The following is a 9,359-nucleotide window of genomic DNA, read 5'->3' on the forward strand; positions in this document are numbered from 1 at the left end:
TGTTAAGCCACGGTAGTTAGGGGGCTCAAGGACACGACACCGGAGACAGAATATAGTGTTAGCCCCGTAGGGTATTTATTTACAGTGTAGGGGGGGGGGGGGGTGGAAAAACAGAGACGATGAGTCCGGGGGTTTCAGCCTGGCGGGCTGGGGGTAGTGGCTGGCGTGGGCTGTAGAGGAACAGAGAAACAGGGTAAGTCTCTACAGTAGGCCAGTACAAAAAAGGTATGTGCGCATCCGAAAAAGCACAAGGGAGTTTGTATATGGGAAAAATACAAATCACAAAAATAGTAACAAGAGCAAAGTACACGACTGGTAATAGAGGATACTTGCCAGGCCATTCTTAGGGAAGAACTGACGATGAGTGAGTAGAAGTCCAGGGTAGATGTAGCCAGAGGGTTGATTGGGGAGTGGAGACAGGTGTGCTGGTCTGGCTGTGGCTGGATAATCATCCAATTAGTGGGAACAAGCTTCACCTGCGGCGGAGAGCACGCTGTGCTTGAGCTGTGGGGGCGGGGGAGGGTGTGTGTGAAGGCCCAGCCGTAACAGGACCCCCCTCCGAGCGGGAGCCTCCTGGCGACCGGCCCGGGGCATCCGGGTGGCGTCCTAACTATTCCCACCGTAGTTGGGGTAGACCACGCCAACTTCTGGAATATGTAGGGGTGTTTTTTTTGTTTTTTTTCTCAAACACAAACACAATCACTGACAAAGAATAGGCGCGCGTTCCAGGGCCCACAGGGCAATGAGAGCCGCGCCCGGCCGCTTGCGGCCGTGCCCGCGGCGAACATTGACCGTTGGCCCGCGGCACACTCAGCGCCGCCGAGTTGCATACAGAGATGGGTAACCTATATCTAATCGTGCACCCCGTGTTACGTCACAAGCTAAAATACAATGGGGTTGCGGAACGACCTGCGGGGCGGAAGAACAAGATACAGAGAACACCCCTACATATTCCAGAAGTTGGCGTGGCGTGGGCGTGGTCTACCCCAACTACGGTGGGAATCGTTAGGACGCATCCGGGTGGGCCCGATAGAAGTCCCTGAGGAGGACTGGGGACATGATCTGGGACCGGGGAATCCAGCTCCGCTCCTCTGGCCCATATCCCTCCCAGTCAACCAGGTACTGGAAACCCCGGCCACAGCGACGAACCTTCAGGAGTCTCCTCACTGTCCACTGGGGGTGACCATCCACCAACGTTCGGGGGCGGTGCAGGGGCTGGTGGCATCAGGTCGCTGGCGACATAGGGCTTTACCCGGGAGACGTGGAACACCGGGTGGATCCGACGGAGGGAGTGAGGGAGGACCAGCCGGATGGCAGCGGGGTTAATGACCCGGTCGATGGCGTAGGGGCCGATGTACCTCGAAGCCAACTTCCGGGAGGAGACATTGAGGGGGAGATCAGCCGTGGAGAGCCAGACCCTCTGGCCAACCTGGTACTCAGGAGCTGGAGTGCGACGACGGTTGGTGCTCCGGGTGGTTCGGGCGGTGGCCCGAAGCAAGGCTGAGCGTACAGAGGTCCAGACCCGACGACAGCGAAGGAGGTGTGCCTGGACCGAAGGTACTGACGCTTCGCCCTCCTGAGTAGGAAGCAGGGGTGGCTGGTACCCCAAGGAGCACTCGAAGGGGGACCGGCCGGTGGCTTCATTGACCATGGCGTTCAGCGAGTACTCCACCCAGGGTAGGTCCTTGCTCCAGGAGAATGGATGGAGGGAGGACATGCAGCGGAGCGCCGACTCCAGGCTCTGGTTGGCTCTCTCCGCCTGCCCATTGGTCTGGGGATGGTAGCCGGAGGAGAGGCTGGTCGTGGCCCAAATCCCCGAACAGAAGGCCTGCCACACCCTGGACGTGAAGTGGGGACCACGGTCGGAAACCACATCCTGGGGAAGCCCGTAAAGGCGGAAGACGTGGGTGGTACTGGTGAGTAGCTCCGCCGTCTCCGCCGAGGTCGGTAGCTTTGCCAGAGCCACCAACCGCACAGACTTGGAGAAGCAGTCCACGATGGTGAGGATGACCGTGTTGCCCAGAGACGGGGGAAGGCCGGTCACGAAGTCCATGGCGAGGTGGGACCACGGTCGACCGGGCACGGGTAGAGGTTGCAGCAGTCCCTATGGCGGCCGGTGGGATGCCTTGCTGCGAGCGCAGGTAGGGCAGGCCGAGACGAACTCCCTGACGTTTTTAACCCTTTAAACTAGCGGAAAGTGCCTGAATTTGTAACAAATCACCATAAACTCTTTGTGTATTCAATAAAGGAGAGCAAATAGTGTTAGTTAACATAATGTATATATATATATATATATATATTGTTAATTTTAGAAAATATTACATTCGGACACAAAATGTACACGTCACGTCATTGACCCGCATAAACAAAATGATCACTATAGTGTGTGTTGCAACATGTTTTAAACAGGGAAACTTGAAAATAGCACAAGCAAAGACACAAAGGAAAAACAACATGAACACCTCCCATCCCAACACATTATGACAGGTTCAGCATGGTGTTTTACTTAAGCGTTATGGAACTCGAAGCCGTGGTATATCGCTGATATCGGCACGGCTAGGGGGTGTAACGGCACTCCGCTTCGTGTCGTGCCTAACCACCCCGCTAGCCGTGCCGATATCCACGATATACCACGGCTTCGAGTTACATAACGCTTTTATACAACGGTTACCACATTTATCTATCAATATTTCACAAAAGAAAGACAAGACAAGCTTTTAATTAATGTATTTTAATGGAACTATGTTTTATTGTAAGTGTATTCATCCACTGAACAGTTGTTTATCGATTTCTAAGCAACGGTAAGAACGTAACTTCGATAACGGTTATATGCAAACACGGAGTAATATGAAAAGATGTGTCAACATTCCATTTAGCCGGCTGTATATCATAGATATCAGCACGGCTGGAACGCAAACTGACCAATAGAGACAATGGGCCGGATCTATCCGTTGTATAATTGGTGTCATCTTCACACACATGGCAGGTGTGTCACACCTTCTGCTCAGTCATGGTGCTTTCATCGGGGGCTGATTCTGAGAAGAGAGTAACATACATTAGCATTACTGTACATCAACCTCATGTGGATAGCATGTATTTGTTTACAGTGTGAAAAAAAGGCTAGGCTATGGAGGATGAAACGTGCCACAATGAAATGCAATACACACATCGAAATGCATGTGTAACATGTCATATACAGGAACGCGCATAATTACTTTAAGAACAGGTTGCTTACATTAATTATGCGGGTGTTAAGGTCAGGGCCATCGCTACTTACACGCGCGTCATTGTTAGACCACTGTTAATGCTAGAGCTAACCATCTACGGGCAAAAAAAAAGTGTCACCTTTTTGGACCATCACCAGTTTGCACCCCTGCCCCTTATCCACTGCCCCACCGGTGACCAGAGATTTGGGTCTGTTTAATGAATGAATGAATGAATGAATGGTCTTTATTGTCATTGCTATAGTACAGGTACCAAACAACGACATTTAGGAGGGGTGGCTCCCCTGGTGTTAGGAAAGAAAAAAAAAAACTGAAAAAAACAAGAAGGGAAGGAGCTGGTTTACATAAGTAAAGGCTATGTACACTATCCACTATACTATACTGTACAGATAGACGACTAGGGTTGTCATATTGCACATAGTGTTATTGCACATTCATTTAAAGTGTCGCAGTTTGCAGGCTTGAAATGTACATATTTGTGCCTCAGCACTACACCTGATTTTTTCAGTCCAGCAGCTGCCATCAATCCGTCCAGACTGTCCAGGGCCCAGAACCTAGGTCTTTGCTGTGTTCAGGGCCTGGATGGCCCTGGGGTAGAAGCTGTTCTTCAGTCTGTTTGTCCTTGCGGCCATGGTCCTGTACCGCCTTTTCGAGGGCAGCCGGGTAAAGTGTTCGTACCCAGGGTGGGTTGGGTCTCTGGAGATCTTGGAGGCCTTCCTGAGACAGCGTGTGTTGTACAGCTCTTCCAGAGAGGGGAGGGGGGCGCCGGTGATCTTCTGGGCTGTTCTCACGACTCTCTGTAGCGCATTTCTCTCCGCGGTTGTGCAGCTGGAGAACCAGTTGCAGATGCCGTAGGTGAGGATGCTCTCCACTGTGCCGCGGTAGAAGGTCACCAGTATCTCCTGCTTGCTGTGTTCCTTCCTGAGGACTCTCAGGATGTAGAGCCGCTGTTGTGCCTTCTTGATGGTGGCTGTTGTGTTGTCCTTCCAGGACAGGTCATCCTGTATGTGCACCCTCAGGAATCGGAGGGTTGAGACTCTCTCCACGCTCTATCCGTCGATGAGCAGGGGCTGGATCTCTGACTTTTTCCTCCTGAAGTCCACGATGATTTCCTGGGTCTTTGACTTGTTCAGCAGCAGGTTGTTAACCTTGCACAGCTTGCTCAGTTGCTCTACCTCATCCCTGTACGCCGCCTCCCCCCCCCCCGAGATGCAGCCCACCACGGTGGTGTCGTCTGCAAACTTTACGATGGAGTTGCTGGGGTGGACGGGGGTGAAGTCGTAGGTGTAGAGGTTGTAGAGGATGGGGCTTAGCACGCAGCCCTGGGGGGACCCAGTGCTGAGTCTGAGGGCTGTGGAGGTGTGGGGGCCCACCCGCACCCTCTGGGGGCGGTCGGTCAGGAAGTCCTTGATCCATGCACATATAGAGTGTGATAGACCCAGGTCTAGTAGTTTGGTCACTAGCCTGTCTGGAAGGATGGTGTTGAAGGCGGAGCTGAAGTCCACAAAGAGCAGTCTCGCGTAGCTGTTTCCCCTCTCCAGGTGGGATAGAGTGGCGTGGAGAGTCGTCGCGATGGCGTCCTCTGTGGACCTGTGGGCTCTGTAGGCGAACTGGTATGGATCCAGGTTGGGATAATTTATAACAGATATAAAGAGCTTACCTTTATCAATAATGTTAATCGATGTCACAAACAATTCATTAGATTCCATTCTAAACGTCCAAAGCGGTAATTTCGTCGACCGGTTAAAAAAGTGCGAGTGAGAAGCCTTTGTTTACAGCCACGTCACATAGCAAAACCAAGCATGCTTGGTTTCAACCCCCGAATTTCCATATCATTGGTCCTCGAAAGTCTGTTCGATTCTATTGGCTCTGACGCTTCAAATGAGGGGTCAATCATGATATTTTGACCAATGATTTCGGGAGAAATTTTACTGCGTAATCTGACCTGGTGTGAAAAAGAGGCGGGTGTGCCATACGCGCGCACAGACAAGCGCGCAGGAGGGCCCTGCTTGATGGAAACAGAGTCTAAACAGTTGGATTTGGATGCAATTTATACCTATAGTGATATGTCAATGAAATATAATCAATTTTACAGTCTTGATACATGAGAAAGTCTGATACACTGATGGTGACAAAATGTCTCCAAATGGCACAATTTGGTTGTCCGCCTAAACATACCTGTACTAAAACAGGTACAAAGTTGCACTGGCTCACATTACTAGCATCTAATTTGGCACAAGTACTCATTAGACCCTGGAGTACTGATTCCTAGATGATTTGGGCTTATTCAGTCAGGTTTCCAAGCTGATATTCACTCTAAAAGCTGTTGTTTTTTTAGGCGGAGAGTGAATTTGAGATTTTCCACAATGTTCTAGCTCTATTTACTCTGACACAGTAACATATATTTTGATTCTGACACTTCTACAGTCACCCCACATGTGTTAGCTTTCATTTGATACCAAGATCATTATGAAGGCCCTTGTGATTGTGGAGATATTCTATATTCACTGTGGGCATGTCATTTCCAGCAGAAAACCTGAAAAATACGACCGATTAAGGTGTTAAAGGAGCAGTTTATGTCTAACCCCAGTTAGAAGACTAAGGTGGTGGACTTTCAGTGTAAGGAACGGCTGCGTCGTGCATTGACAGTGGCAAAAGAGGCTCTCTCTTCCTCTCAGGAGAGTATGAAAAGAAGGTTTAACAGGAAGGCGGTGGAGAGCCAGTTTCAACCTGGGGTTCAAGTTCTGGTTCTACTACCCATGCCTGGAGCTGCTCTTACTGCCCATTTCTCAGGACCCTTATGGCCATTAAAGTAATCGTTATTCGGCCAAATGTTTCCTTAAATTCGGCTTCGGCCAAGAATTTGTAAATTTGGTTCATCCCTAATTAGAATCTACAACCTGTCAAACCCAGTCTCGACAGTGTTATTGTAATTAAAATCTAATTCATGATTGATGAAATACGTTTTAAAATTTGTGTTTCGTTCAAGAGCCGGTGTCGGTTACTTACATAAGTCTCCTTCCAGAGTTACGTTTGGGGATACACATTTGTATCCCCAAACACATTTGTACACATTTGTATCCCCAAACACAAAAAATACACATTTGGTGCTTTACGCACCAAATTTAGAGAGTTTGGACTCTCCTCGGACACTACATATCAACTACTATAGTCCAAAAGTTACATACGCAATAATGATAGGATATTAGAATAGGATGTGTACATTGCCCCGATTGACATCATATGGACCAGGGGGTAGAGATGGCTGAAAAGCCCAGGATATGCGTCTACATTACAAATGTACATCTGATAAGTAAGTAAGTAAACTAGCCATGTAAGTAAACTATGATTGGAAATGAAGTAGTATCCAGTTGTGGAATTATATGTATCACTACTTTGGCTGATGTGATGTGGACTTGTTTGCTATAGTTAACTAGCCAAGTTCCAAACAGCCACTCCCCTATGGATGAAACCAGCCTATAACATGACTAGAATTTACATAATGACAAAAGTGAAACTCGACACAGAATGCAATCACGTGGTTATTGTGCCAATACTCAAATCGGAATGTAATGTTGACATCTCGAAATGTAATGTACACATCTCGAAATGTAATGTAGACATCTCGAAATACAATGTACACATCTTGAAATACAATAAGGCTGTATTGATTTCATTTTGGCACAAATATTCTGTATTTTTGTATTGCATCGAAATATATGAATAGTATATACAGTATAGTGAAATATATGAATACAAATACCCTACTGTTCTTAATTTAATAATATTGTATATACTTTAATTAAAAAACACACATTTTATTATGATTTCTTGTTTTGTGAATGTATTGTATTGGTAATTTCATCAGCTCTTGTGTTACAGTAATTACTGAAATGTAGAAATACACATACCCTTGTTTTTCTTGCTTTTCTTTTCCTTCTTTTCCTTCTTGTTTTTCTTTTCCTTCTGCCCAAAGGTTTCCATCATTCACATGTGAATACACGTTGATTAAAACCACTATTTATACACTATTATACTACACTATTATATATAATGAATTATATTTTCAAATGTATAATGTACAGTATTGGACAACTGTTAACCTCATCAGGTATTGAGTTCCAACATTGAAATGGACCTACCTTTTTTGATTTCTTCAAAATGTCTGTCATTCAGCTGTGAATACACATTGATTAAAATGTTGTCATTGTATTGTATTATGCACAGTATCTGACAGTTGTAACCCCATCAGCTTTTGATTTACAGTATAAGTAAAATCTCTAGCATAGGAATAATAGGAATAATAGCCTACACTCTTTCGCCATTTGCGGATCTTTTTGACTGCTTTTTCATTGCAAGGACACTTCAGTAGTCCCTGGCTCTCATGGAACAGACAGTCCACAGTGAGTATGACATCATCTCTGGTCACTAGTCTGCTGCTCTCAGGTACAGTGTAGTCTGGGTTGAAGGTGTGATGCAGCACCACCAGAATTATCCGTTTACCATCTGTTAAAGGAGATACAAAAACAACATCACCAACTACTGTACAGTACAAGTCAATACGATACTCTTGGATTGCTGAGAGCATGGAAAGACAAAACAGAATAGAGAAATCTGTCAAATCAAATTATTACTAGCATTTGGTAGGGTAGAGGCTACATGCATGCAAGCTTTAACCCTGCAAGTATTATAATAATGTGTTATCAATCATTAAATGGTTGTTAAGTTAAATCATGGACTGCACTTAACTGGAATCTGCTGCAATGCTTCTTCAATATCAGTCCCCGCACGAGAGACGACGGGACAGAAAGCCAGGATGATCTCACTCTTCTCTTTGGTCACGTCATGGAAGATTGTTTTACCTTTACTTGTTTTTTTGAGACGCCGTTTTATTTCCTTATCGGACCCCAGGGTATTCCCAATCTCCATTGCGAAGAATTTCACCATACTTGCTTCTGTAGAGAGAAAACATTGCACTGTGGCTAGAAAACAACAATGAAATACGTGCAATGAAATGTTTACAACATTAAAAAATCCATATGAAAATCCCAAACATAGAAGCTGTTTCCCCATTCGCTGCTGATACAGTATCTGCTCCGTCACACTACTTTACTTGTTTCGCAATTTAAGGATATTAGGCTACTAACCACAATAAGTCGATGTAATAAAGGGCAAAATGGGAATGGATTTTTACCGTCGGCGAGGGAAATACTACTCTACTTTACTTCCACTTTACTTTTACTTTCGTTTTCAGTCTTATACAATCAGCTGCGTTCGTGACGTCGTAATCAGTCAGTCATCTTAACAAATGTGTATAATTAATTCATCATTATTATGTACGGTCATTTCAGCAACCACGGGCAGATCTCTGCAGAGGCTCCCTCTTCTTCAACAATGCACTTACCTGAAAACGCAGGGAAGGTCGAGCCAATGTTTCCTACTGGGCATTCACTTCCACCGGTCCTGTTCCTCCCATAGGCTAATACTTGCAGACGGATGAATAAAGACTTTTCAAAGGCAGCCCTAGGCAAAGTCCCCCTATGACAGAAGCCTGTAGGCTAGCGACATATTTGGTATCTGGTAGGCAGGCAAGACAGTCGATGCGCCCCACGGGAAACTGGAGACTTGCCCTGGCAGAGCGGCTTTTAGACTTCAGTTTCGCAACTTTCTTTCCGCGACCAGTCCCTACGTCTGTATGGTCATGTGACTTATGTTGCTGTCATTAATGGATTTCGGCTGTGTGTTCCATACAGCATAGCTCAGCCTACTGTAACGTGGACTCAAATATGGACTTCGCACACCAATATATCAATGTGAGCTTTTATTGACCTTATCAGACACAGTCATTCATTGGGAAGAGTAGCCTATTATGGCCACCAAAGAAGATTTTTTTTTGTGATTAATTAATTTTTGATATTTTGGGGGTAAACCAGCACCCAGCACCCAAAACTTTAGGTTATTTACATAACCCCGGTTCTCTGAGTAGTATTCGTGAGTATCTCACTATGGGAACGCCCCCTGCGTGACCTCATCAGAAACTGAAGCTGGCCCAGGCGACGCTTGTGTCAGGAGGGACGGGACCCTTACACACGGCTTACACACGGCGTCTGTCGTCATTCAAAACAAGCAACCTCT

General features: G+C 46.4%; 1 long non-coding RNA gene across 1 annotated transcript; it reads right to left on the minus strand.

Moving 5' to 3' along the window:
- Positions 1-2,781: 2,781 nt before the first annotated feature.
- On the minus strand, positions 2,782-7,727 carry LOC308165059. The gene is made up of 4 exons (XR_013937668.1): positions 7,537-7,727; positions 7,367-7,400; positions 7,136-7,190; positions 2,782-3,035 (listed from the first exon to the last, which is right to left on the minus strand). It is a non-coding gene; the product is annotated as an uncharacterized lncRNA (long non-coding RNA).
- Positions 7,728-9,359: the final 1,632 nt, after the last annotated feature.

Source organism: Nansenia antarctica (genome assembly GCF_963989245.1).
Source record: "Nansenia antarctica genome assembly, chromosome: 1".
NCBI classification, from domain to species: domain Eukaryota; kingdom Metazoa; phylum Chordata; class Actinopteri; order Argentiniformes; family Microstomatidae; genus Nansenia; species Nansenia antarctica.